The following is a 27,823-nucleotide window of genomic DNA, read 5'->3' on the forward strand; positions in this document are numbered from 1 at the left end:
TTACAGAGACACAGTTTGGAGCTGACATGAAAGGATGGACCATCTAGAGACTGCCATATCTGGGGATCCATCCCATAATCAACCTCCAAACGCTGACACCATTGCATACACTAGGAAGATTTTGCTGAAAGGACCCAGATATAGCTGTCTCTTGTGAGCCTATGTCGGGGGCTAGCAAACACAGAAGTGGATGTTCATAGTCAGCTATTGGATGGATCACAGGGTCCCCAATGGAGGAGAGAGAGAAAGTACCCAAGGAGCTAAAGGAATCTGCAACCCTATAGGTGGAACCCAGTAACCCCCAGAGCTTGTGTCTCTAGCTGCATATGTATCAAAAGATGGCCTAGTCGGCCATCAGTGGAAAGAGAGGCCCATTGGTCTTGCAAACTTTATCTGCCTCAGTACAGGGGAAAGCCAGGGCCAAGAAGTGTTAGTGGGTGGGTGGGGGAGTGGGTGGGGGACTTTTGGGATAGCATTCAAAATGTAAATGAAATAAATACCTAATTAAAAAAACAAAAAAAAATAAATAACCATGTTTTTTAAAAAAATACCTAATAAAAATAAAAAATAAAAAATAAAGATAAAAAGTAAATGTAACAAAAACCAAAACATGCAGGAAAGGGGCACATTAAAAAATATATATTACTATGTTAAAGGTTTTTTTAATTTATATTTTAGTCCACACATACAACACATAATTGGAATATAAGCAATGAAATTGAAGACATTCTAATTTCAGTTTTTCTATATTATTTAAGCAATTAGCAATTCTTGGCATTCTATCATTTTGATAAAATTACTCGGCTACTAAATTAATTTAAATTAATATAATTATATACTTACTTTAGTCTAATCATTACTTTTTATTGGTGAATTATAGGTGGTGATGATGTCAATGTATATATCAAATAGGCATTAGAGAATAGAAGCATAAAGCATGTGTATTGCTAAAAATCATTATCACATATAAACATAGATACATGAATGCATACATACATAAAAATCAATCCATTTGGGGGCAAATCTATGAGTAATAGATGCTTGAAGATATATACCCACTGCTTGTTCAAACTATGTGGTTTCTTTCTTTTTTTTTTTTATTTCTAATTGAATTGCACTATTTTAAGGGTACTAATTTGGCAAGTGGAAGAAGTTCAGTCTTCAAAATTCCACATCAGAAAATCAACTATTCCCCATAAGCCAGTGACACTTCTAAAGCTACACATAAACTAAATGATAAACCAAAAATTTAAAACTATCCAATATGGCTAGTGTGTGCATTACGCTGGTGTTTGCTTCCCCCAGCCTCTGCAGGATCATTATAGTTGCTGTCTCTAGAGTAACCTTTTTTCCCTCTCATATCATGTTATAAGTAACAGACTGAAGGTGCTGGGAAACATAGATAAAGCCACATTCAGAAATTGATTGTATCATAAAAGTACCTTTACCAGACCTGATGTCTTCATATCTGAGGCATCCTGATACATAAAAGAAAGAAATCTCTGCATGGATAAGTCTCCGTAGGTATATCTCCATTATATGCTGCAGTGCAATTAAATTTCACACTCTCTTATTTTGTTATTAAATAAATATATGCTGATTTAATAAGACAAGTAGCATAGTAATAAGATGTAATGACACGCTCTTTGTGAGAGAAATCTTGGACAATTTGACAAATTTTTACAATATTTTACAAATAGTGCACTATTTCAAATCTTGTCAAGAGGTGGCATGTGTTTACCAGGAGATATGACTTCAAAATATTATTGAATTAATAGAACTCACAAACTTTAAAAACAAGGAGAGCTATCTATCTAACTATTATGCAGTTGATCTGACAAAGAACAGTTTTTTAAGTGCTCGACACATAAAAATATTTAAAACAGAGGCATCAGTTAACATGTCCAGAGAAAAAAATTATCATTGAATTCTTTAATAATGTCAAATAATTGACTAACTCTTTCCTGGGAATATGTAAATTCTGAGGGCAGAAGAGTTCTTATACATACATTTCACTTGAAATATTGATCTCTGTGTCTCCTACCCTACAGTCAAAACTTTTATTAAGTGACTAGCCACCATTCGCAAATTTTATTGAAGGAATAAATAAACACATGTATTTATAAAACTTTTCATAGGATTTGAGGACATCCAAAAAGACACATGCCAGGACCAGGGAGAGGGTGGGTTGAGGAGGGTATAGGGTATTTTCAGAGAGAAAACTAGTAAAGGGGATAGCATTTGAAATGTAAAAGAAGAAAACATCTAATAAAAAATGTTAACTTCTCGATAAAAAGGTAATGAATATGTCTTCTTTTGTCTTTTTAAAAAATTATTAGATATTTTCTTTATTTACATTTCAAATGTTGTCCCCTTTCCTAGTTTTCCCTCTGAAAATCCCCTATTCCCTCCCCTCTCCTGTTGCTCCCCAACCTACCCACTCCCACTTCCTGGCTCTGGCATTCCCCTACACTGGGACATGGAATCTTCGCAAGACCAAGGGCCTCTCCTCCCATTGATGGCTGACTAGGCCATCCTCTGCTACATATGCAGCTAGAAACATGAGCTCTGGTTATTTCATATTGTTGTTCCTCCTATAGGGCTGCAGACCCCTTCATCTTCTTGGGTACTTTCTCTTATGATCTTCTTTTTCAATTGACTTTGTCATGATTAGACTCTCAGTATTTACTAAAATGATTATTTTATGCAGGAATTTTCTGTAAAGTATAAAACAATTTATTCATATACATCAACACTACCACATAGGCATAATATATAAGTGCTCGCATTTTTACATTATATGTAGTAATAAATATTTATATAAGTTACACTATATAAGTGCTTATAGTATTATTGTCCATATACATTAACACTGCTTACTGTATAGCCATAATTTTTATGTATATTACATTTTATTTTATATTAGGTATTAATATTTAGCACCTATAATATTGTGCATTTCGGGACTTGAAAAACAAATATCAAATAACTGACATCATTTACTTCATATTTCAGCATTGTATAAGATTTTTATAATTTGGGGTATTAATAATAATAAGTATAGATTTGAAATATATTACAGGAAGTGCTTACACGGTGGGACATATATTCATGAAATGTATGTAACCAGTACCAGTCAGATGAATTATTTAAATAAAAGTACTTAAGGATTTGGCTTTCTTCATTTATATAAATGTTTTCTGCAAGACACCATACTTTTTTAGAAATTAAATCTGTCTGTCTAGCCGATCCCCACCACATCCTGAAATATAGCTTACTTCTACATAAAGTCATAAAAATTGCATTCTTTCAATCTCCATTGGTAATCAACTGTGACATTAAATGGCATAAATCTCTGTTCAATTCCTTTCCTACTTTTTCAGTGAAAGTGAAAATAAAGTATATCTTAAACTCTTGGTAGTAGCAAGCACACAAGGTTCTCACTTTCTGGTGGAGTTCTCAGAACTTTTGGGTTGGGTTTCAAACCTCTTGCCATTTGTCTAGGCAATAAAAGGACTTGTTTTGTTCTCCCATTAAATGGGGCTGTTCATTCCTTAAACATTCTTACTATTTCATATGGGTTTGAAAACAATACTCAAACACAGCCCCTAAACATCTCAGCTGGAGGGGAGGCATGATAATCCTCTGAAAAACCCTGAGCGGGCAATTTCTTCACTGTCTTGTTCATCCAAACAAGCATACCTCTGAGTCACTCTCCAACATTTTATTCACCATGAAAGATGAACAATTAACATCCACTCACCTAGGAGGAATTAGCTATGGCATCATGGCTTACTTTGAAGCAAGTTTTGAATCTGATAACTTTGAAATTTACAAATAGTAGAGTGAGTTTCTATGAACAGATTTTTCAAAATGTTAAAATAGGTATGTAATTCTCAAAGAATAAAGTAAATTTTATAAGGATACAATATTCTTCTATCAATTTTAAATAAAAATATTCTCTACAACAAAAAATCTCAAAAAAATTCCTTCCTACACACTCAGTCAACTATTTTAAATTGGTATTTCTCCAACTCTGCATTTCATAGAATATACTGTTTATGCAATACCAAACATTCAGCTTGAAAACATACATAAAAATGGCATTATATAGACTAAACAAATTGTGTTTAGCAATTGTGGGTAGTGCCATCCTTGGGATAGTGATTCTCAGTTTTATAAGAAGGCAGGTTGATCAAGCCAGAGAGAGAGAGAGAGAGAGAGAGAGAGAGAGAGAGAGAGAGAGAGAGAGCAGCACCCCTTCATTGCCTCTGCATCAGCTCCTGCCTCCAGGCAACTGCCCTGTGTGTTCCTGTCTGGTTGAGTTCCTGCCTCGGCCCTCTCAGTGGACAGTGACTTGGGGTATAGAAGCCAAATAATTCCTTTCACCACAAGTTGGATTTGGTCATGATGTTTCACCATAGTCATAGTAACCCTGATGCAGATATGGATTCTAGTCTTTCCTCTCCTTTGTAAGCCACTGATTTTTTAATTAGATATTTTCTTCATTTACATTTCAAATGCTATCCCCTTTCCTGGTTTCACTTCTGAAAACTCCCTATCCCCTCTCCCTTCCCCCTACTCACCAACCCACCCACTCTTGCTTCCTGGACCTGGCATTCTCCTATACTGGGACATAGAGCCTTCATAGAACAAAGAACCCCTTCTCCCATTGATGACTGACTAGACCATCCTCTGCTACATAAGCAGCTATAGCCATGAGTCCAACCATGTGTTTTCTTTGGTTGGTGGTTTAGTCCCAGGGAGCTCTGGGTGTACTGGTTAGTTCATATTGTTGTTCCTCCTATGGAGCTGCAAACCCCTTCAGCTCCTTGGGTCCTTTCTCTAGCTCCTTCATTGGGAACCCTGTGCTCCATCCAATGGATGGCTGTGAATATCTACTTCTGTATTTGTCAGATCCTGAATTTTTTTATAAATAGTTAAATACTCCAGGTCTAAAAATCCTTATAGCTATTGACTTTAGTGCCTTTTCTCCTTATTCCATACCTTTTAACTTATGAATGCTGACATGAGAACTTTTGCAACTGGTATCCTACTTGGCTCTGCAGGTCTCACTCTTTTTCTTTTCTTCCTTTTTCTTTTTCTCTTTTTTTCCTTTTCTTTTTCTTTTCTTCCTTGTTCTTTTTCTCTTTCTTTCTTTTTCTTTTTCTTTCTTTTCTCTTCTCTTCTTCTTTTAAATATTCAGAAAGAAAGCTTAGTAGCATAGAAAGAAATGAAGGTTTTAGACATGACAATACTTGCTGCTTCTTTCTAAAATGTTAGCCAGTGGCCGTCACTGTACTGGTGTATCAGTGTGCCACGGGGAAGCTTGAGTTGTCCTCAAGGAGCTCTGTGCCATGATGGACAGGAGCTATTTCGCTTGTCTGTAAAATATTCCCTTGGGATTACCTGCTATTGACACCGTCCCATGTGCCCTTGAATTTCCCTGCCTAAATAATGGAAGGAAAAATAAAGATTCATTTTCCTCATGTCAAAGTAATGCCATACCTGTGGAATCACTGGCCACACCCTGTGCAACCAGAGAATACCATGAACTCCATTAGAGGACAAAATGTGGTCAGTGCTACATAGTAAGAGCTGAGCAGAGGGAGACAACTTAAATGACTGAAATGGGTACTTTAAAACAATGGAGAGAAAAGCAGTAATCATGTTTACAATAAACAAAGGAATTCATTTAACCTTTATGCTAGGATTAAGTCAATGTATATATAAGAATAATATTCTATGTTTTACATTTACTAAAATATGTTGAAAACTTGACTATATCACAACTAAGTTCTACAAAGAAAACCTATACATGGTGGATTATGAAGCATTTATAGACATGTCAAAGGCAACTTTCACATGTGTAGTGAATTTCTACATGTCAATTAGCGAAGAGTAAGTTGAAGACAAAGACGAGATTTTTCAGGAAACGAAATACAATGAAATGTTAACAATCAAACATTGTTCATTGTGAGTTATAAGAAAACACAATTATATTAAGAGGACCATTCCACAACCAATTATTAAAAACTTTAAAACTTTGAAAACTTGTTGTGTTAACAAACATGAGTAAAGCAAACCTGCATTTGTTATTAGAGAATAATATAGAAATTTTTCAACATATCAGCATATCAGTAGCAGAACTGTAATCTAAAGCATTGTATATCAGTACAATAAATCTTGGTGTAGCTGACTTGAAAGGTGTTAAAAATATAATTAATCCTTTCAGGAAATGCTTTCTAAAATACAGTGTGCAAGAAAATTGTGAAGTGATATAACAGCATAAGTAGAATGCCATCAGTTTTGTGAAAGGTGACAGGATGTTTGTGTGCATATTAGTTTCATTAAAATAAAATATACCTGGGAGGTAATCATAGATGATTATAATATAGATCCCACTGACTGGATGAAAGTTCAGGTGTGTCATCTTGAATTTTCACTGTTTACTTTCTGCAATACCCTTTTTAGCTTGAACTATACTAATAGACTCATTATAGTCAGAAGAAATGTATAATTAAAATTTAAAAAGTTTCTGTGGATACCATGTGTGGAAATGTAATACACTCAATCATATTTTCTGTTACAACATTGTACATATATTATTTCATGCAGCCATGAAAACAGAGACACATATACCACATATACATTATGTATACATTGCATACATATTACCCATTCATATATACACATTGCATACACACATGCAAACACATTACACAATGCACACATATACACACACACAGGCACACACACATTAAACACATACACTTTGGCTTCTGTCCTCTTCCCTTTCTACTCAAATGATGCCTGATTGTATCTGCTGACCGTGACTTTAACTCAGTTTACACCTTCATCCACCATTGTCATTTAGCAGGGTCTTTTCATAGGTTCAGGTGTTAGACTGAAGGCAATTTGTGAGACAACTGAACACAAACAGACCCTGATGTGCCTTAGCTCTCCTCACGAGATTCTACTACATCAAAGGGTATCCCGAAAGTATTCCTCTTTGGACACCTGTTTTGATCCTCTATTAAATAACACAACGTTGGGAGGAGAGAGGAACAACTTCCAACCCTACTGCCAGTCATCCCCAAGAGATATGCTTGGGAAACTTTCTTCCAGGCGCTGATTCCTTAAGCTCTAACATGGGAGCTGACCTAGTCACTATCTCTTTGCTGTGAAGAGACATCAGGACCAAGGCAACTCTTATAAAGGAAAGGGTTTCCTTAGGGAGCTTCTTTCAGTTTCAGAGGGCTAATCTGTTTTCATGATGTTAGAAATCTTGGAAGCATGCAGCCAGGCTCTGGAGCAGTCGGGAGAACTTCATCCTGTCCCACAGGCAGAGAAAAAAAGAGAGGCTGGACCTGCTGTGAGCTTTGAAAACCCCAAAGCCCACTCCTAGTGACACATTTCTTCCAACAAGGCCACACCTAATGCTTCCAGTCCTCTTCAAATTGTGCTGCTCTCTGATGACCAAGCTTCAAGCATATGAACCTCTGTGTGTGTGTGTGTGTGTGTGTGTGTGTGTGTGTGTGTGAATCTTATTCAAACCACAACAGGGAGTCAAATATTTCTCTTCTGAACTCATATGAGAATCAGGTGAATAGAGTGTGCAACCTCAAGAGTCAGACAAGGGACTATTTCTACAGGTGAATGAATCTTAAGACGTAGTATAAGTAAAAAGTTGACATTATATTATGCCACCTTAAGATAAAAATGAAAATAAGAAATATAAATAAAATGATATTCAAACAGTCATATGCTCGTGATAAAAATCATACAAAACTAATAAATGTAAGCATAAGATAAAATTCATGATTATTTTACAGTTATATAAGGGGAATGTCATGAAGAAGCATGAAGGCATTGCTATGTTACTGGAATTAGCTGCATTTTTTGGGTCAAGAATAATGTAAAAGCATGAGTCCATAATTTTATAAAGATAAGTATATAATAACTAGATGATAAATTTAAATTAAGCCTCTGGTTTTGTTAAATATTATCTAATAAGAATAGAGTGAGGACTCGTAACATTTGATGACTAGAAGAATCAACTAGATTGGTTGATAGACGAAAAATACACAGTTATTATGAAAAGTAAGCACTGAATAATGTCACCCAAAGTAAATGCACCTATCAGTTATTTATAGAGCATACAACCCTGAGATACAGTAGCAGGATGGAGACGAATAAAGATAATATTCTTAGGAAAATGTTAATTTCCATCATTTAAATCTTTCCGATTAACACAGTTTTATTACATTGTAAACCATTTCCTTGATCCTGGCCTCTTCTTTTGAATTGGGTCCTACAGTCCGGTTCACTGATGGAAATTCACTGCTGGCAAATTTTATGATGTTTACTCACAGTGTATCTTGGAAGTACATTCAACATGTACTTCAAATAAAGAAAAGCAAAACGAGGCTAAGGAGAATTGGCCTGCACACTTCAGTTGACTTTGAAACAACCATAGAACATTTTAACAATCAAGTTTAGGGCTATAGAAACTGGGTATTTTTTTTTTTTTTTTGTACTAAGAAGAAGAAAGAAAATTCAGGTCCAAGGAAACACGCAGATTAAAAGCTGCTTATCAATAAGAGATCTAATTACTACAGTCAGGATCCTGTTTTATACAGCACCTCCACGCTCAGCAGAGAAGACCATCTGGGCAGATTGTAGGAAGATTGGGAAGGTAACCCCACAGAAACGTCAGCAGTGACACATGCTCTGCCTGGGCTTTCTGATTAAACATTCTAGAATACATTCAATCACAGCCATTACACACAGCTCTGAAGTACACTTGTTCCTCCCTGGAAGTTAGTTCTGGGATGCCCCAATTATTTTCACTCCTTTCTGGAATCAGATTCATGGTGTATATCTTTAATTAAACTGCATTTTGTATTTTAATTTCATGACATAATTAAATAAGAAATGTTTGAATTCTATGAGGACTGAAAGAGCATGTGAGCTTTTAGTTCCCTTTTATATTTCCTATATATTTTATTAATTCAGTGCCTTATATTTTTACCCTATATACTCCCACACCTACTTCCTGTTCCTCCCCTGTTTCTACTTGCACTTAATTTTTTTTGCCCACTTTAGAAAAACTCATACAGTCCAATTCATACTGGCTACAAACTCCTAGGTGCATGTCTATGTATCACATCATGTTCCACCTACCTAGAGCCACACCCTAAAAGAAAACCAACCATCCTTCCACAGCAGTTCACCATTAACATCTCCTCAGCAAGGACTGTGCCTTTGTGTAGACCTTCCCATCCTACACTGGAATTTGTCTGGCTAGAGCCAGTGCCAGTGTTGTGAGTACTGGCACAGCTACTGTGAGTTCATGTAATTCCTATATGCAGCTGCCTGTTGTGGCTAGAAATACTGTTTTGTTGTATCTGTATTCCTCCTTGCTTCTTACAATAATTCCGTCCCCAATTGGTGATGCTCCCTGAGACATGCACAACTAGAGGGGGAGGTAATATACTTGTCCTAGTGAGCCCTGAGTCTTCCACAGTCTTGTACTCTCTGCACCCTAACCAGTTGTTGATATCTATTTTTACTTCTATCTACTGAAAATAATAGCATCTTTGATAAAGTGTGGCATGCACCAGTCTATAGCTGTAATGGAATGACCATAGAAATCAGTTTAATACTGTTTAGCACATTAGTAGTAGTAGTAGTAATAGCAGTAGTAGTAGTAGTAGTAGCAGCAGCAGTAGTAGTAGGTTTTCCTCTGATGCCTATAACCTGTCTAGCCACAGTCGCTTGCCCTGGTAATGGTACCTAGTATGAATTCAGTCTTCGAAGCAGGCCTTAAAAAAATCAGAAAGCAATTGGTCCTGGTTTGTCCTAAATTATTCATTGCACTATTGTCCCAGTGGGTTTGCAGGTGGGTGAGATTACTTTTCTCCTCTGATAGTATGGACAGTGTCTCCTAGCCTTATGAAAGCTCCTAATAGAAACGAGTCTGTACTGCCTGTATCACCATGATTCCCAATGTTCTATAACTCAAACATATATGATTTTCAGCAGTGGAGTATCATCTTAAAGTCCTAGAGCAACACGCAATGCCAATATCTTGTAATATTTGAGGGTATATGGAAACTTGCTTGCCAATCCTTCCAGTAGAAGAAAACTATACCTGCCACTGAGAGTTTTATTTCTTAGCCTGCGGTGCCTAGTAGAAGCATTGCCAACTATTATATAGTGTAAATCCAGTTAAATGTTTTATTTATGCGCGTGTTTCTATTTTGAGGGTTTCTGGAAGTAGTTTTTCAAAAGACTTTCTCAGAAGGTCTGTACTGTTTGTCATCCTTTCTCTACACCAGCCTCCCATACCCTATCCTGTTCAACCCTTCTGCTTCCATTGTTCCTCTTTGCCCATCTATATTACTGGGTCTTCCTTTCCTCCCTCAGTGTCTCCACACTGTTTAATAATAGCCTGACCTCTGCACACAAGACAAACAGACATATCTACAGAGTCAAAGCTAGCATCTAAATGAGAGTGAGCATACAGTATTTATCTTTCTGAGTCTGGGCTACCTTGCTCAGAGTGATCATTCTCAACTCCCTTCATTACCTGCAGATTTCAGAACCCTTTCTAACATCTGAAAGGGTTCTACTGTGTTAATATTAATGTCACAGGTTTACTACCCATTCACTGGTTAATGAGCATATAGACTGTTTCTGTTCCCTGGCTGTTGTGAATTAAGGGATGATTAACATAAATGAACAAATATCTCTGAAGTAAAATATAGAGATTTTGAGGTAAATGCCCAATATACCCAGTGGTTGTATATGGGTCATGTGATGAATCTGTTTTTTCTGTTTGTTTGTTTAAATTATATTATTATTATTATTATTGTTATTATTTAATCTTATTTACAGCCCAGTTGTTATCCCTGTCCTGTTCCCCCCTCCGACTATTCTCATCTCATTCCTCCTCCCCATGTCTCCAAGAGAATGTCTCCCCAAGCCCCACCCCACCAGACCTCCCAATCTCTGGGGCATCAAGTCTCTTGAGGGTTAGCTGAATCTTCTCTGACTGTTGTTTTCTAATGACTTGTTCCTTTAGATCAAAGTAATTAAGAAGATCTGAATTATACAATGAAATGTGTTGTAGATTAAGATGGGTGTCTTTGTGAACTCTTCTTCCTGTATAAATGCAGTCTGAGATTTTTCCCTACTAAGGGCAGTACTGACAGAATGCTTGCATCTCCTTTTCTTCTAGAATCATTTAGAGCTTGACTGGACAGTTTGTCAATGATGTAAAATAAGGTTGGGATCAGAACAGGCTTTGCAAACTTGCAGAAATGCCTACAAGATATCTTTATATACAACTCTAATATAAATCGTGTGGGTGGTACAGAGGAAACACTTTATCCTCTCTAACATGTTTGACAAAGACCTACTTCTGGGCTCAGGCTTTGGCGTTCTTATTTACCTATTAGAAACTCACAGGGCCCTCTCTTCTTATTAATAAGCACTTGTTCAAAAAATAGGCTTTTATAAATTGAAGTATTTTTCCCTTTGGGTACATAGTCGTTGAACTTGAGGAGGCCCAAGTTTTATTTTGCAACAAGAATAATCCAGAAATATTCTAAGTCTGATGCCCTTCTAGAACCTTTGCTACCCCCAGAAAGTGCACTTTCACTGACCACTAGAAACCATTTTGCTTCCCTTGTCCAGATATATTCTTCAATTTTGCCTTCATGTTGAATTTCTTTATGCCTAGCTATATATCAGCAGATAAACTGAATTAATATGCAGGTATATCCACTCACTATTTTCTTACTCCTATGACCACTGGCACACTTCTTAATTTCATCAGTAAACATTTCTATTTCATTTTCCGTGGAAGATGAAAGGAGTTTTCAGGTTTTGTCTATGTGTGCCCAGTTTTGGCAGGCTGTTACGTTGGAACAACCAATGCAGATGACACTAGAGCGTTCATCTAATCTTTATTTAGAAATATGTGATTGCTGTTAGGCACTATCGTCTGGAATTACAAAAAGGATATAGCATATACTACAAAAAATTTCACATATTATGGCTGAAATGTATATGAAACTTACTTTTCAGATCACTTTACATTCTAGCCTCTTTGGCATGGGTTATTCCCCATGGATCAGAAGAGAAGCATAAACACAAACCCAGTCATGAATCTTTGGATCTGCAATAGTTTCTGGCTTGCAAGGTATGTGAGGGCAAGGGTGGCACGAAGCTAGTGGGAATAACCAATTGATATCTAATTGGCTTATGAACCACTCCATAATATGGAACATTTACACAACACTCCTTAGTTAACCAAGAACCAGAAACTAGATAGCCTAAGGACCTACAGCCAAACCCTATAGTTTTATACAAATAAATAAATAAATAAAAATCTTATAGCAATAAAACAACCAATATAATGTGCCTTGCTCAGTTGGCATCAAAGAAAATTCCTCCTGCAGCAGATGGGAACAAATCCAAAGACCCACTGCCAGGCTGTGTGGAGTGAGAGACCTTGGAACCCTCAGTGTTAAAGGGGATTTCTGCCACAGAACACTCCTCTCAAGGCTTAGGGAAGCCTGGGAAAGAGGAAGCAAAAGAATGTAGTAGCCAGAGGGGATGGAGGACATCCAAAAAACAAGAAACAGGAAAAAATATAAAATGTTAAAATCTGTGGGTATACATTATGTGGCCCCTTTGTGTGTGTGTATGCATGTGTGTGTGTGTGAATCTATATATATAGTCATGCATAAATATATAGTTATATATAGTTATATAAAAGGGGATATATATACAAACACTCACATACACACACACACACACACACACACACATATATGTATATTTGCTTCCACTTAAGTGTTTTTATAGTATTTCTGAGTGTGTGAAGCAGTGGGTCTCTGTTTCTTGTGCCTTTTCTTGGAGACCTTTTCTTGTTTGTTTTCTACAGCACCAATGTGCTAGGTTTTGTTTTATCTTACTATATTTTATTCATATAAAATATAAAAATGGACTAGGTTTGTGGCTTTTAGAGAATTTTGTTCTCAGTTAAGACACATAACAGGAACTGAATTTATTTTCTACAATAATCCTAAAAAGTAGAGAAAATGTACCAGACAATGCCAGTGCCTAGTAGATAATAATAAAATAGAGGGATTTCTGATAGCTAGGAACAGATGGCTCCATGATTCTCCACTTGCCTGTGCATTGAAGACAGGAACCCAGTAGATTCTTGAGATGAGAGGCAGCAACACAGAGATAATGTTTTCCTAAGGAGAATAGCAAGGAAAGGTCTCCACAGAGAAACTACTAGAAATCAGCATGAGTTTGAGTACTTAAAAGAATAATGACATTACCGCAAATGTGTGTGTATACATTACTACTGATAATCTGGGGAAAAGCCTTCAGAAAGGATTTGGGGTCAGAGTACTCAGATCTTGTTTGGGATGGTAAGGAAAGTTACTTCTTCCCACAGTGTAGAATGGGAACCTCCTTGTTCATGGAGGACTTGACAGAGAATACAGAAAATCCTTGCTTAAATAGTGGGGCAAAATGGACATTATACATGAAGTGCTGTCTTATCACTTTGAAGCCAGAATTGTGGTATGTTATGCCTGCTAACAATAAACCCTGTAGTAGTTATCAGAGTAACAGTGTCATAGCTAAATAGTGAGCAAAGGAAAAATAATGAGATTATAAAAATAATTAATACAAAATCCTGAGAAAAACAAATGTCCAAATAGACAGAAAGCATATGAATTCCAGCACAGGTCATAAGGCCAAGAAATTCAGCCAATGGCAAGCAACACTTATACAAGGTGAGAACTCAAAGCTACTTGCTAAAAACACCAGAGTCCATTTTCACTGTCATGGCAAATTAAGAGAACAATTGAACATTTCTTGACATCAACAATACCTTTAGCACTGACAAAAAAGAAATAACTTTAAGCCTCAAATTAAAAGCTAATTGACAATTACATATTTTCCCATTAAAAAAGCTCATTGTAATTATTTTTAAATTAAAATATCTTTTATTGTTTTTAATGTCTGTGTATATGTGAGGGTATATTCATGTGACTGCAGGTACTTAGGAAAGGACATTAGCTGGAGCTGGTGGTGTAGGCAACTGTAAACCACTGGATTTAATTTCTAGGAAGCAAACTCAGGTCTTCTGCAAAAGCCACCTAGTGTTCCTATCTGCCAAAACCATCTCTCTAGCCCCAAAATACAACAAATTCTAATAAATGACTCAAAGTATAAGGACAGAGATAAGATATATTTTCCATGTGGACTTGCTAAACATTATTTCATTGGAACTCCTTGGCATGAAAGTGTTATGATTCTAAGATAGAAAAGGGCATTATACTAGCATGCTAGCTGTAAATTATCTCTAAGCAGTTACTTGATACACATGAAATAGCTTTCCTTCATGAGTCTTACCTGGGAATATAGTCAGATGCATATAAAACATATAAAAATTCGCATCTGTAATAATAGTGTAACCTTGTTACATTCTGCAGAGAAACAAAGAGGGTGGAGAAAACCAGTCAAGATTGACCCTTCCTAGAAAATGCAGAAAATTAAAGACAGTACAGTCTTAACCAAATGCTCAATTCAATGTTTCTGAAGTCTCATACACACAAAACTACCCCGAAATTTTGATAAATACTAAACATAACCAGGCTGTGCTTATTTTTGTAGACTCTGAGTTTATATTGGAGGAAGGATTCTTTTAGGCTTTCAAGGAAAATTTAATTTACAGCCAGACTTGAGAACCAGTGATATCGTATATCACGTTCCCGCTGAGATAATTGAAGCAGGAAGACATGAAGAACTCAGTCCGGTGTAATGGCAGGATCATTCTTCTGCATGAAACTGTGTTTATCAGACCTTTGGGTAGCGTGCTGCTTCCTAGTGCCTTCACACTTTTCTGCACTTTGTGAGTTACGATCAGTTTCATATCATATCATTAGGTATATTTGAGATTCATGCGATAAGCTAAGAGAAATATGCACTAGGAAACACGAGGGCCCGTGGACACGTTTTGCTGGCAGCTCAACCGTGAGCACGGAAGCCATGAGGTAAGGTGTTGGCAGCCGTGGGCACGGAAGCAGCTTCGGAGTGTTACCAGCATCTGTTCATCAGGCTGTTTGCTGCATTTCACTCTGTAAGTACATCACTATGATTAGAAGCCTCATACCTCCCAGCCATCGTTACCTATCCTGGAAATATATTCCTTTGAGATGAATTACTTCAACTACAAATAACCAAAGAGATGATAGCTTGGAAGCTAGTATATCATTCTCTGCAAGGATTTTCCTAACTTGTGTGAGGAAAGAATAGCCCAAGTGTGTTCATTTCTTAGGAAAGTCTCCTCTCTTTATTTCTATAGTTGTACTCAGTCCCCCTGAATCTATGCATAATGGAATGTTTATAAAACACAAAGAATATGTTATCATCTTTCTATATAGAATATATCATATGTACATATATGTAATAAAATATCAAAATACCTTCATTATTAAGAAATCAATTAATCTCAATTAATTACTTTGAATATTTTCTAGTATTATCTGCATATAATCCCATACAGTATAAGCGATTGACTACAATTTTTACTTGCTCATATCATTAAGTAAAGAGATAGAAAGGCTCTTTTTTAAAAAATAAGAAATGCCTTTTGCCACCAATTTAAAAAATCAACAAAAATCTACTTTATATCCAATTATTTTAAGAAGGATTGTGTTCATCCACAATATTAAGAAAGGAGCTGAAGGGGTTTGCAACCCCATAGGAGAAACAACAATATGAACCAACCAGTACCCCCAGAGCTCCCAGGGACTAAACCACCAACCAAAGAGTACACATAGTGGGACTCATGGCTCCAGCTACCTATGTAGCAGTGGATGGCCTAGTCTGTCATCAATGGAAGGCGAAGCCCTTGGTCCTGTGAAGGCTCTATGCCCCAGTGTAGGGGAATGCCAGAGACAGGAAGTGGGAGTGGGTGAGTTGGTGAGCAGGGTGACGGGGAGTGGATAAGGGGAGGAGGTTTTTGGAGGGAGACCAGTAAAAGGGATAATATTTGAAATGTAAATATCCAGTAAAATAAAATAATTAATTTTAAAAGAAGACAAAGAAACATTTGAAAAAAAAAAAAGATTGTGATTAGAGATCAGCTACAATACTCAAGCTAACTACTAAAAGCAAGCTTGCCTGGGTTACAAGCCTGCAGATGGAGGAGCTCTATCCTTGGGAAGTGTCACAGTGTTCTGGAATTATAGAACTGAAAGGGGTCAGAATTGATGGAGGACACCTGTGTCTTTTTAATCATGTAGCGCCTACTTGAAAGCTTATTCTCATACCAGGTGTCAGCATCACTCCAGAAATGTCTTCTCTTCAGGAAGCCCAAGGTCCTCTTGGTGAGGCTTAGATGAAGCATCTTCAGAAGTCCATGTCTCCTTTAGAAGTGACTGTGGTGGTGACAGAAGGGTATAGATCAAAGGTTTGCCGCTGTGGGTGCAGAAGGGCTGGAAAGTTTGACTTTCCTAGTTGTCTCTTACTAGCATCTTCTACAGCTACCAATACTTATTTTTAGCTTGCAACTCTTTCTTAACTTTTAGAAATTGAATTTAAAAATTATATCCATTACCTCCTTTCATTTTTCCCTCTGGCTCTTTCCACCAGCCCCCTACTTTCTGTCAAGTTTGTGGCCACACACACACATTTGGGGGAGGCAGACACACTTTTATCCTCACTGATTCCCGACGAACATGTTGAAACTAAAGCATTAGCAAAGCTTTGCAAGGACAAAGGACAACACATAGTAACTTCCTTCCTTCCACCCTTATGGTTAGATTGTTCTCTATCTTACATTACCTATAAATTTGCTAACTTAAAGCAAGGGATGTATGTCAATATCTTATGTGTATATACAATTTACAGTAAATTGTTATTGAAAAATAAAACAAGTGTTCCAGGAAAAATTGATTAGTCTCCTCTCCTGTCCAAAGCAACTGGAAACAATGGCAAATTTATTTTCAAGATTATAAAGTGGTATTCTTCTAATTCCCTCATCTATTGATCTAAATCCTGTAATAGTTCAGTTCATTTGAAACACAACATTCCTGCAGGCACGCATTTTTCTCAACCTCTTTTCATAAGGGTTCAACAATCCCTCTACCCCTCTGCCCACCAGAGGTACTGGAAAAGAGAGATTATGAGGATATGGTGGAAGTGAACCTGTTTAGATGTAGTTCTTGGGGGCAAGTGCCATCTTCAATGTCAGGATATCAGCAGTCTAGCCCTCTAGGAAAACACCAACATAAATCAACAGTGGCAGTCCAGTTCATTCAGCAATCACCACTGAAGAATCAGCAGCTGCAGACCAGTCAACTCAGCAGAAGCCACACAGGAATCAGTATGGGACGTTCAATCCAGAAGAAACTTCAAGGCTCACTAACCAGATTGAGTTCACAGCAGAAGTGGCAAGAAGCAGCAGGAACCTCTGTGGAGAAGTGAGGTTCTCTCTATGATGTCACCACAAGCGATGCTCACCAATGCAATAGAAAGCAAATAAATACATGCCTGCTGACAGGGAAGACTAGTGAACCAATGCTTAAGCTCCCACTGTCTGTGGCATCATGTTTATATTCCTTCTAAACATCATGTACCCTTTCACATGTTTGCTATAGCAAAATATCCTCTCACCTGTGTCTGCTTCAGCAAAACATCCTTTCACCTGTGTGCCCCAGAAAAACATCATTTGACATACATGACTTTCCAAAGAAATCAGAAGTTTCTGCTTCAGTGTCTTGTCAGACAGTTTGGAAATGAATGGCCTTTCATTTCTCTTTCTGTCTCTGTCTCTGTCTCTCTCTCTCTCTCCCCTTTCATTCTGTGTATTTGCATAAAAATATTTGTTTCCTTTAATTGCATGCATTTTTTGTGTAAACATTCAACATTAAGATTAAAAACTTTGGAAATCCCTAAAATTATCTAAAATCATGCCAAATCTAGCATGGGGAAAACTCTAGGCAGTTTGAAAGTATTTTAGTTAGAGGAAGAATTAACAATAAAATGTTCCAATTTTTTAATGTGTTATGTAGAAGTCTAAAGAAGAATATAGCCATGACTTTTATATAAGAAAAATTCTGTAAAAGTAATTGTATCTTGAATTTTTCATAAATAAAGGGAACATTACACCAAATATTGTTACACTCAGACTATATTTGGCTGGATCTCATTTCAGTGATGATTATCAATCAGTGTGAAACTGGAGGCTTCTATTAGATTATCAGGTTTATTTTTCCAAACAAATAATACTTGTGAGATTTGATTCTAACCAATATTGTTTGTGCCAATAAAGTCTGCAGAAGAAGATTTTCTAAAATAATTTTAAATATTGTCAGATTCACTTGAAAAGAAAAATACTAAATCGCATCTGTTGTTTTGGGAAAATCGGTAGCAAAAAGAGAGGAAGTTAGTTGCAGTTTTAATTGATGAAAGCTTATGCTGAATTACATGGTGATGGGTGCATCCCTCCTTGACTGATTTTAAGCGTCAAGGCTTAGCACATTCACTGTGATGAGCTCTTGGACATGCTCATTATGATCATCACTAGGAATGGTCAGTTTCTGCCATTGTTCTTAGCCTATCTTGATGGGATAGAGCAGAATCCATAGATACAAAGGAAATTCACAGACTTACTAAGTTTCCTTAGCAATGTTAAAACAGGAAATCTGTCTATGTGTCTGTTCCCTTTCCAATTTGACTATGTGAGATACATACTTAGTGCATGGGAATTTGAATGTTCATACATGATATAAACTACCAGAGACCAAGATTACATTCGATCATATGAATCTTCATTTTCAGTACACATTATAGGTTTCTCATTTAAGAATAACAAATGACTTTTGTCTTAGGGGTTCTAACTAAGACATCATAACCAAAAGCAAATTGGGGAGGAGAGATAATGTTTGGCTTACACTTCCACAGCACTATTCATCATTGAATGAAATAAGGACAGGAACTCACACTGGGCGGGAACCTGGAGGCAGAAGCTGATGCAGAGGCCATGGAGGGGTGCTGCTTACTGGCTTAATCCTCATGGTTTGCTCAGCTTCTTATAAAATCCAAGCCCACCCATCCAGGAATGGTACCCACATTGGACTAGGCCATCCCTCATCAATCACTAATTAGGAAAAACCTGACACCTGTTAGGAAAAGCCTGTCAGGCCTGTCTATAGCCTAATTTTATGGAGGCATTTTCTCAATGGGATGACTTCATCTCTTATGACTCTAGCTGGTGTCAAGTTGACATAAAGCTAGTTTAGTGGGTTGTCCTAAATCTGATGTATTCTAATGATAATTTAGGGCCCCCAAGACTAGTTGTCCCAAAGAAGAGAGTCTACAAGTAAGACACTAAGTGTTCTTGTCCCCAAATTATTTCTAATTGATGAATATAAATGCTGACAGCCAATCGCTGGGCAAAAGAGACATAGTTGAGGTTTCACAGGCTTGTGTTCAGATGAAGAGAATGAAAAATGTACAGGATGGAGAAGGAGAAGCTGCAATAAGTTAGCTGAGTCATAAAAACATGGCTCCATGTGCTATCCAACTGGAGTTAAGAGCAGCCCGATGAAATATAGTAAGTTATAAGTAATAATTCGGGCTTATCAATAAGAAAGTAGATTCTAATAGCCTGGAGGTTAGGTACCTACCTGCCCATCTCTTGTGCTTATTAAGGCTTATTGTTATTATAAAGGCTGGGAGTGTGTCTTTCATCCAGGAACTCAATAACAGTGTCTTGCTCTATCATTTTTTTTAGAATTTCTTTAAGATAGTATATTCCTTGGACTGGATGCACTATCTGGATACCACTGGAGCCAGACTGGTGGGCAGGAAATCTCAGTGATCCTTCTGCCTTCATCCTCTGCACACTGAGTTCCAAAAGGGTACAGCCACACTCAGTTACTTACATAGGTGCTGGAGTATCAGGGCTCAGGCTCTCAGACTGGCTTAGTAAACACTCACTTACTGAGCCGTCTCTCAAGCATGCTGTTCCTCATTTTGCTCAGTAAAGCTCAACTGTCCATAGCTGATGACCCTGATAAAGCCCAACTGTCCATAGCTCATGACCCTGATAAAGCCCCTAGTCAAGGTTAGAGTCAATTAAGTAGAGTCCCCTTGGAAGAACATGTTTGGAAAACTTGTTTATATTCAACCCACATAGGGAACCTAAAGGATAACATCCAAGGGCATTGTGGGAATAAGCACAGGTTTGTTCCCATGAGCCCTTTCTCTTTCTCTCATTGCCTGTTTGCTAGCTGGACCGTATGTTAACTCCAGACACTGCCATCTCCAATTAGCTCCCCTAACCAACCTGGGACCCAAGAATAACACTCTTTCTGTTTCACATATCTTGAGTTTCTATTATTTATTCACACCACACACCCATACCCACACCCTCTACAAACATGCATGCATGCACATGCACACACATGTATATGAACAAACACAAGGACCTGTGCATGCACACACACTAGAATATAACTTTTCTCTTAGTAAAGACAGGTTGCTTAGTTAGGGTTTCCATTGCTATGAAGAGATATCATGGCTAAGGCAATTCTTACAAAGGACAACATTTAAGTGGGCTGGCTTACAGTGTCAGAGGTGTAATTCTTTTTTCATCATGGCAGGAAGTATGGCAGCATGAAGGCAGACGAGAAGGTGCTGAGAGTTCTACATCTTGGTCTAGAGGCAGCCAGTCAGAGACTGCATGTGTTTCACACTGGGCATACCTTAGTAGGCATTTAAGACCGCAAGGTTACTTCTCCACAGAGACATATTTCATCTAATAAGGCCGCACCTCCTCCAATAAAGCCATATGTTCTAATCACTCCCATTCCTATGGCCAAGCATCCAAACACATGTGGGGGCCATAACTATTCAAACAACCACAGCAGGCTAGAGCTAGCAGTCATTCTTGAAAGAGATCTCAAGGCCAAGTTAAGAAGAAATCATAACAAATTCAAATCAAAACAGTTACTGTCTTCATAGGTATTCAGCACATTTGCCATCTCACAGGAGGGTTGATTCTGTGAGGTAAGGTGAAGTGATTTGAGCTAAAGCAAGGCATTATGCATCCAAATTAGTTTTTCTTCCTTGAAGCAGAATTTTTGCTATTCCAAAATATTTTAATTAGTCTATTAAAATTGTCTTCTCTACCAGAAAAAAAATATATGAATAGGCTAAAGAATAGGAAAATGCTGCCCTTTGAGACTGAATTCAATTTTATGATGATGGTAAACTATAATGAAGATAATGTGAAATGCAACCTGAGTAATCTCACTGAGGACCAAAAAGTCTAGGCAGCCAAGTTGAAGAAAAGAACATTTAAATGGAAGGACTTCCAACCGAGCTGGGATGTCCCGATCATTGGGAGCATTATAGAAACATTAATCTGTCTGTTCAAAGTCCTGACTTTGACCTCAACACATAAAATAAAACAAATAAATACATTTCACACCCAAGAGCTATTATTAGTAAAACACACCTTTTACTGTAAATAATTTATACAGAATTGAGTTGTGCATAGATAATCAATTTTGAAGAAAATAGTCCGATGCTACAAAAGATGTAGTGATTCATATATAAATAAAGGTGATGCTATGCATCTAAGTTAAAAAGATAGAAGTGATATTGACTGAACAGCACAAAGCACTGAAGTGTACTGAACATGAATGAGGTCCAGAGAATGAAATGTACCTTGTACAAAAATGTCATGTTTCTTTTGTATACTAACTAAATTAATTAAAAAATCATTTTAAAATATGACATATTGGTAACTGAGCTATTACTATATTTTAAAGTATGTACTAAGTAAAAAGGGCATGTGGGGAGCAACGAATAAAAGGTGTTTCACTAACTAAAGGGCCAAATACACCTGAAGGGCATAGTTAGGATACACTTGTGCCTGAAGCCGATGTAAATGGATAGGAATGCTTTCAGTGGTAATTTTAGTGAATTATTGGAAAATGTGTAGATTGGCAAGAAAGTGGAGACTGTTCTGTGCCATGCCTTGAAGCCATCCTCACACACCTGTAAGTTATATGTAAATTGCCAGTTTCAATCCCACCAGCAATACAGTAGTGCTCCTCTTCCATATCCCCACCAGCATCTGCTGGATTTGAGTTTTTGATCTTAGCCATTCTGATTGGTATAAACTGAAATCACAGGGTTGTTTTGATTCGCATGTCTCTGATGACTAAAGATGTTGAACATTTCTTAAAGCACTTCTCAGCCATTCGAGATTCTTCTGTTGAGAATTCTCTGTTCAGCTCTGTACCCCATTTTTTAACTGGGTAATTTGGTTTTGTGGAGTCTAAATTCTTGAGTTCTTTATATATATTGGACATTATTTATCTATTGGATAGAGGGCTAGTGAAGCTCTTTTGTGCTATTGACAGAGTCCTTTGACTTATAGAAGCTTTTCAGTTTCATGAGATCCCATTTGTCAATTCTTTTTCTTAGAGCCTGAGTCGTTGTGTTCTGTTCAGGAAATTTTCTCCTGTGCCAATGTGTTCCAGGATATTTCATAATTTCTTCTCTAATTGATTTATGTCTATAGCGGCCTTATTCATAAATCCAGAATCTGGAAAAAACCCAGTTATCCCTCAACTGAAGAATGGATACAGAAAATTTGGTTCATTACATAATGGAATACTATTCAGCTATTAAAAATGAGAATATCATAAATTTTGCAGGCAAGTGCATGGAAGTAGAAATAACGACATCCAGAGTGAGCTAACACAGACCCCAAAGGACATGCATGATATATATTCCTGATGAGAGGATATTAGCCAGCATGTACAGAATACCCATGGTACAACCCACAGACTGTAAGAAGTTTAACAAGAAGAAAGTTGCAAGAGAGGATGTTTCAATCCCACTTACAAGGAGGAACAAAATAATTATGGGGTCAGAGGGAGGCAGGGACCTGGACCGGAAGAGAGGAAGGGGAGGACAAAAAGGGGGCAAAATCAGGTATGGGGGAAGACAGGAGAGAAGCCCAGAGGGCCAGGAGAACGAATAAAAATATGTAGCAGACAGGAGTGGGAGGTGGGAGGAACCTCTAGAATGTTCCAGAGACCTGGGATATGAGAGATTCCCAGGATTCAATGGGAATGACCTTAGCCAAAATGCCCAACAGTGAGCAGATGGAATCTGAAGAGTTCACCTCCAGCAAATAGACAGGACCCCCAAGTAGATGGATGGGGCCACCACCCATCTTTAATATTATTGACCCAGAATTGTTCTTGACCAAAAGAAATACAAGGACAAAAAAAATGGAGCAGAGATTCAAAGAAAGGCCATTCAGTCACTGTCCCAACTTGGGATCTAGCCCATGGGTGGGCACTGATTCCTAACATTATTACTGATGCATTACTGATGTGCTTGCAGGCAGGAGCCTGGCACGGCTGCCCTCTGAGAGACCCTATCAGCAGCTGACTGAGACAGATCATTGGACAGAGGTTAGGGATCTCTATGGAAGAGTTAGAGGAAGGATTAAAGGAGCTGAAGGAGATTGCAACTAACCAGAACTCCTGGGAGCTCCCAGAGACCAAGCCACCAACCAAAGAGCACACATGGACTGGTCCAGGCCCCAGCACATATACAGCAGAAGACTGGCTTCTCTGACCTCAGTAGGAAAAGATGTGCTTAATCCTATGGAGACTGGATGCCCCAGGGAAGGGGGATACTGAGGGAGTGAACTGGGGGTGTGTGGGTGGGTGAGGAATTTGGATGGGTGAGAGTTTGGATAGGTGGGGTAGGGAGCACCCTCTCAGAGGCAAAGGAGAAAGGGGATGAATGTAACTAAAGCAAACAAACATAAACAGATACACTTAAAGGCCAAGCTTTGAACGTCTCAAGTGGGGCTAATGATCCAGAAGTGCTACATGCATTACTCGTATATCCAAGAATTATAGAACAGTCAATCTCACAAATCTGTACTAATTTACCTCTATTCAGTGCAATTTTAAATTCGATTTGTTCTAAGAGGGTATGGCTTTCAGACCCATTTCAATTTGCCACATACAAAATGAACTCTAGCCAGGCAGTGGTGATGCATGCCTTTAATCACAGCACTCAGGAGGCAGAGGCAGGTGGATTTCTGAGTTTGAGGCCAGTCTGGTCTACAGAGTGAGTTCCAGGACAGCCAGGGCTATACAGAGAAACCTTGTCTCAAAAACAAAACAAAACAAAACAAACAAACAAAAAAGAATAAATCATACCAGAGATATACAAACAAAAAACAAAAAATAACTATCATAAGAAATTTTGGAACTTATAGAAACTGAATACATGTTATACATGAAAATGTACATTACTTTGTAGAACTGTTTCATGATTGAGTCTAGGAATACAGAGGGTACAAGGGGATTTTTAAGTGTGTGTAGTGTTAAAATTAATGGTATATAATATCTTCAAACCATTTACTTCTACATTAGACAAATTTACACAGCTCTTTCTCAGAGTTATGACTTCCATAATAGTACTGTAAAAAAAATTTGAAGACAAAAATGCTAAATTCTAGATACATTGGTGACATGTACTTGAAAAATTATGAATTCTTCACTCTATATAATTTACTGAATTTTATTTTATTGGTTATTTTATTTATTTATATTTCAAATGCTATCCCTCTTCCCTGTTAGACCCCCCTATCCCCTCCCTGGTCCCCCACTGCTTCTATGATGGTGCTCATCCACCCACCCACCCACCCATTCCTACCTCAGCTCCCTAACATTCCCCTACACTGGGTAGTCAAGCCTCTACAGGACCAAGGGCCTTCCCTGCCATTGATGACAGATAAAGCCATCCTCTGCTACATAGGCAGCGGAGCCATGGGTCACTCTCTGTTTACTCTTTGGTTGGTGGTTTAGTCCCTGGGAGCTTTGGGGGATCTGGTTGGTTGATATTGTTGTTCTTCCTGTGGGGTTCCTAAGCCCTTCAGCTCCTTCAGTCCTTCATCTAGCTCTTCCATTGGGGTCCCTGTGCTCAGTCTGATGGTTGCCTGCATGCATCCTCATCTGTATTGGTCAAGCTCTGCCACACACTCCCAGGAGACAGCTATACCACGTTCTTATCAGCAAGCACTTCTTGGCATCAACAATAGCACATGGGTTTGGTGCCCACAGAAGGTATGGATCCTTAGGTGGAGCAGATGGCCTTTTCTTCAGTCTCTGCTTCACTCTTTGCCCTTCATTTCCTTTTGACAGGAGCAATTCTGAATTAGTGTTTTTTGAGATGGGTGGGAGGCCAGTTTAGACCATGAATAACATCATTTCAAAATCTGTAGGCACAAGACAGTTTTGGAGAAACTGTGATTATCTAATTGTCTCGTTCAACCTCAATTTTCATATTCTAAAAAATGTTAATGTGTCTGGAGTCAGAAAGAGAAAGACAGGTAACAGAGGAGTCAGCACACTCACTGGTGGACTCCACAGGTGAGAAGAGGCCCTGCTATCCGTGCCGTGGCCCTTGGAATTTCAGTTGCTATTTTCTGATTTCTGCTTTCCTGGGTTCTTACCAGAAAGGGCAGCTCTTCCTGGCTAGGTCTCAGTGGGCACTCTAAACTGTGATAAGATTTACTGCAGCCGTGAGCATACTGAATGAGGCTGGGCCGCACAAGCAGAACATAATTACTGCCAAGGCCCAAGTCTGCCTGCACATTTATGGTCCATTTGAACTGCTACAGTGCCAGACTGGCTCAAATAATCAAGTTCAACTTGAAATTTCAGTGACCTAATTGAATAGAGCAGAGCTACACTGCAGCTGCTAGCAGCAAAATTTGAGCTGATTTACTGAATGGTGTCCATGGCAAATGTTATAGCTGCTGTCAGAGCCATCTCTGGGTCGTTTTCTGAACTTCTTTCTTCTTCATCTTGTGGTTTGAACTCAGCCAAGACCAAAATCACCATAGATTCAGGGAAGCTGTAAAAATCTCGCATTTTACATACTGATCCAACTTTGGGCGATCTCATATAAGACAAGTTCGAGTTCCTTTAGAGTAGCTAGCAGTGTTTAAAAATTCAAAATTCCAAATCCAGAGCTCATTCTTATTCAGTACCACTGATATTTATTTTTAAATGTATAAAAGCTATCCTTGACCCATGTGTAAAAATAACAACACATGTAACAATAACAGAAAAGGAAAAATAAAGCATAATCCATTTTTCTCATTCTGTTAAGTATTAGATTTTGGTGTACATACATCCAGAATTTTCTAAAAATGTATTGCTTAAAGTAACAAAATGCATTACTGGCAATATGTTACTCTGTTATATGCCTTATTATCATAAACATCTTCCAAACTAAATTTCCTGATGTACATTTATTTCTCTTTGCATGTGGTTACTACATGTCAACAAAAGTTCATCCAGAGAGGATGTAAGATAGTGATCCAGTATTTGTTATTTTCAGGAAAGGTCAAAGAAAAGAATTAAATGGAGGTAAGAAGAAGGGAGAGGGAAAGAGAGGTGAAAAGAAGAGAAGAGGGGGGAGAGGGAATAAGAAGACCTGCAGGAGGGAAGGGGAGGGAAAGAGGGGAGGGGAGTGATGAGAAAGGAGTAGAAGAGGGGAGGAAAGGAGAGAAGAGGAGAGGAGAGGGAAAGGTAGGAGAGGAGAGAGGAGGGGAGGGGAGGGGGAGGGGAGGGAAGGGGAGGCGAGAACAGGGGAGGGGAAGGGAGGGGAGGGGAGGAAAAGAATTTTTAAAATCAACAGATTCAACTGTCAATACAAAATGAAAACTCATTGCAAGGAAACACACTCCAAGGGGACAGAGCTTAACCTGAGGACTCACCCAGGTGTCTGAGTTCATGAAGGACAAGGGCATCCTGGTCTCCTCCTAACACCCTCCTCATTTAAACATGAAGATTAGTAGGACCTGGGAACCAAAATGACACATTCCTGAGGCTGTATTTTTTAATTGAAATAGTAAGATGTAGAGGTAAACTCCAAGAAAATATTTAGTGTTTATTCTAGGATTACATTATTGTGTGGGTGGTCTCTACCATCAGCACATAGATCTTAGTCTCAGCCATTAACTCAGGGCCTACATAAACTCTCGGAACCTTCCTTGAGATCCAGTTTTCCTAAGTTTGCAGACTTCAAAGTAGTGTCATAGGATGAAGAAGTAATACAGAAAGAAAAAAATATTTTTCAAGAGTCTTAGTACAATTAGGCCATCTTCTTAAATTATTTAATGTATTAATTTTTGAAACATTCATTCTTAAAATCTCTAAAGATATATTAATAGTTGTCAATATAATTTTTCCATTATTTCACTGAGATTTTTATTTATATAAATTTTGAAATACAGTTCAAAAACAAGCTACTATACAATATTGAATATGTAGTTCTCATAAGCAAAAAACTAGATGATACATATATTTAAAAGAAAGACAAAAATTTGTAAGATGAGAACAAAAGGTTTATTTTTTATTTAATCATCAGATTTTCACATAAAAGATTAAATCTTTCTTCTTCTTCTCATCTTCCAGAAAGCTATCCTTTCACATGGGTTTTAAATACTAACCTTTTAAAATTAACCAATGAGAAATTGACAGAATTGTGAATGTTAGGGCTGTGGAGAGGGGTTTGTTTGTTTGGGTTTTTTTTTTTTTTTTGGTTTTGATTTTTTGTTTGTGTTTTGTTTTAGGGCTGTGGAGAGGGGTTTGTTTGTTTGTTTGTTTGTTTTGTGGGTTTTTTTTTTGTTTTGATTTTTGTGTGTGTGTGTGTGTTTTGTTTG

The sequence above is a fragment of the Mus musculus genome, chromosome 10 (genome assembly GCF_000001635.26).
Source record: "Mus musculus strain C57BL/6J chromosome 10, GRCm38.p6 C57BL/6J".
In the NCBI taxonomy this organism is placed as follows: domain Eukaryota; kingdom Metazoa; phylum Chordata; class Mammalia; order Rodentia; family Muridae; genus Mus; species Mus musculus.